At 41.0% G+C, this 3,350-nt stretch overlaps 1 non-coding gene across 1 annotated transcript; it reads left to right on the top strand.

Moving 5' to 3' along the window:
• Positions 1-2,794: 2,794 nt before the first annotated feature.
• On the top strand, positions 2,795-2,958 carry LOC143515568 (U1 spliceosomal RNA). The gene has a single exon (XR_013131133.1). It is a non-coding gene; the product is annotated as a U1 spliceosomal RNA (small nuclear RNA).
• Positions 2,959-3,350: the final 392 nt, after the last annotated feature.

Genomic DNA, 3,350 nt, shown 5'->3' with positions numbered 1-3,350 from the left:
TCCTTCACTTTCCCTTCATTCTACAATCACCAGTGATAGATAGATAGATAGATAGATAGATAGATAGATAGATAGATAGATAGATAGATAGATAGATAGATAGATAGATAGATAGATAGACAGACAGACAGACAGATAGATAGACAGACAGACAGACAGACAGACAGATAGATAGATAGATAGATAGATAGATAGATAGATAGATAGATAGATAGATAGATAGATAGATAGATAGATAGATAGATAGATAGATATTGTCATTGCTCAGTACACATACAAGTGATGCAATGAGTTTAGTTTTATGTGTTCAGAGTTGATCTAATGTAACTAAATAGTAGGATCAGTTTCTCCTGTGCAACAGTGACTGGCAGAGCCACATGGAGTTAGGATACTAAATGTTTTTTCACTTAAATTTCACTTTCATAATAAATTGACTGCAGAATCTTTTTAAAGCAATAACAGTAAAACAGAGAGGGGAAACCAAAATGAGTGAAACAAAGGAAGTATGATGTAATGCTGGATGGCTAGCTGGATGAACTAGGTCTATGCATAATCGCCTAAAATTATAGTACAACAATGATGCTGAGGAAAGCAGTCTTGGACCTAATCAGTGCGGTATTCACTCTGCTCAGTGTTCAGAAGATGAAAAAGAAGAATATGAGAGCAGAGTGCTCAGAGCAGAGGTGAAAAGGCCACAGGAAGTGCATGTTTGCCAGGGCGAGAAACACAGCGACTCACTGTCAGTTTGGTGGCTTTGGCCCGGGAGGCGTAGAAGCTCAGCATGATGATCTCCAGGCCGTGACTGCCGTACGTGCCTTTGAAGAGGCCCAGCTGCAGCAGGTCTAAAGGGAGGCACGGGGACAGGTAGATCCGCCGGTATGTCAGGCAATTGCTACACGCGCGCGCGCACACACACACACACACACACACACAGAGAGAGAGGGAGATAGAGAGAGATATTCTGTACACCTGCTATACAAAGCAACTGACATACAAAGGGTACTACATTCATGAACTGGAAAACTATTATAAATACCTCTAGCCCCTCCCCCTTCTTTTGACTGGATGTATTATGGACATAATTAATATGGAACACTGACGACTTGAGATAATTTACTCTCATTCCTAAATTTAAAAATTGACACTTTTGGCATGAATAATATGTCTACAACTTCCCTGGTGCATCATAAACCTATGAGGCTTGTTATGAGGTAACATTCAATTAGCAGAAGTTTGTAGCACTTAACCTTCAATTCTTGTGTTGCTTTAGATGTCAAAGGCTCAAGAAAAACACCCACCATTACAATCCTTCCATTTGGTTTTGGCATACAGGAAAAATAAGAACCTTCAGGACATATTCGTACATTCTACAGTAAAGACCCCACTTGAGCTCCCCCTAGTGGCACTTCTCACTTTGTTCAAAAGAGAATTGACAGGTGTTACACCGAATTCTGTGACCGTTGAGTTTTGTGACCACCGAGGGCGCAATTTCGCAGTTTCTGTTCACAGGCACGAGCGCTGTACAAACGCTCAGTAAGCTACGCTGATGTTTTGTTACAGCATTTTACACGTGCCGACAATTTCTATGTAGTATTGTTACCTGTTGTTTAATTCATGTCAACCAATTTTCCAGATATTTGTACTAAGTGTATGAATGAAAATGGTACTCTTTTTCACTGTTTATGGAAATGTACAAAAATATTGTTTTGGAGAAATGTTGTAGAATGCATATCGGGTGTCTTCATGTGTAAAGTTCCCTTGAATGCCAAACATTGTCTGCTTGGGACATACCAGAAATATTTTTTACAAACACCAAAACAATGTCCAGCACTGGATTTTGATCTTCTTCAAGCCAGGTGGGTTATATCATTGTGCTGGAGAAGCATAGAAGGTCCTACACCAAGACTGTGGATAAGGGAACTCTCAAACTCTAGAGGTTAACATAATGTATATTATCAGAGGCAAACTAGAGGATTTTGACAGTCTTTGGGAACCATACATGATTATGATGACAAGATGAATGTTGTAAATCTCAATTCATGTGAATTTGAAAGAGTACCAACATTACAGAATTTTTTTATTTATTTATTTTTCTTTCTTTATAAATGTTTTTATCTATTATTATATTTATTATTATGTATTTATTTATCAAATTATTATTATTGTTATTATTATTATTTTATTTTATGTGTGTGTGTGTTTGTGTGTGGTGGGGAGGGGGGGTTGTCCCCAAAAGAGGAATATTGGATCAAAACATTGAACACCTGTACACCCATAGGGTTCAACATAAGAGAGCCGACCAACATATAAAAATTGGTGCCGCACCCTATACCTCACATATATGATTTTGGGGACAGAAATACCTAGCGGCACATGGGGGTGGTTTTTAGGAATATGGGGAGGTTTCTCCCGTGGTGAGTCTCTTTCTTTTTTTCCATTTTGTGGTTTTTGTGAGTATTTATTGGTATTGATTTCTTGACTTCCCCCAAAAGCCTGTCCCCTCTTTCAATAGATGTATAGCACTGGGACAGTGCCCAATTGGAATAAGGATGTGTAGATACTTACCTGTCTCTTCTTGGCACGTACCAGTTCCCAGGTGTGGAAGGTTGTGTCCTTTCCTCTCCTGGTTCCTTTCTAATGGTTCCTCTCTTTGAACCATTGATCTTTCAGGGGCTGGTCCAGGGGGCAGCCCTGTCACCCATTCAGCTTATTGATTAAAAGAACACCTTTCTTATCCTTGACCTACAGAATCAACTCTTCTTTTTTCTCCTCCCACAACATCAACCCAACCTGCATACTTACCTGGCAGGGTTGAGACCATGATAAGGAAGGTGGTTCGCCCAAGGTGAGGCTCAGCCATTGCACTCAGGCTGTGCTGACCCTTGCGAATTCCCCAAATACGGGCATCTCGACTGCATAATTTCTGGTAGTCAGGGACTGTGTTTGCGCTCTCCCCTGATACATTTTGTATTGCTAAATTTCCTTCAGGATCAATAAGGTACCTACCTACCTACCTACCATTTCCTAGGCCCCAACCTAACAAAACCCCTCCCTCCCTCCCCAACCCAAATATTTAACCCATCCATCTCCTAGCTGAAATGAAATTAAATGCGCCACATTTGTCAATTGTGATTTTTCACTGCAATCGAAATTTGTCCTCTGCTTTTACCCATCTGTGCACTTAGAACACACACACACACACACACACACACACACTAGTGATTACTAGGGGGCTGTGGTGCACACGTGCAGCCCTAGACAGGCACCCGGGGAGCAGATGGGGTTAGGTACCTTGCTCAAGGGCACCTCAGTCATGGCCTCAGGCCTGGTCACAAGACCAGTTCTCTACC

Source organism: Brachyhypopomus gauderio, chromosome 5 (genome assembly GCF_052324685.1).
Source record: "Brachyhypopomus gauderio isolate BG-103 chromosome 5, BGAUD_0.2, whole genome shotgun sequence".
In the NCBI taxonomy this organism is placed as follows: domain Eukaryota; kingdom Metazoa; phylum Chordata; class Actinopteri; order Gymnotiformes; family Hypopomidae; genus Brachyhypopomus; species Brachyhypopomus gauderio.
This window is presented reverse-complemented; position numbering and strand designations above follow the sequence as displayed.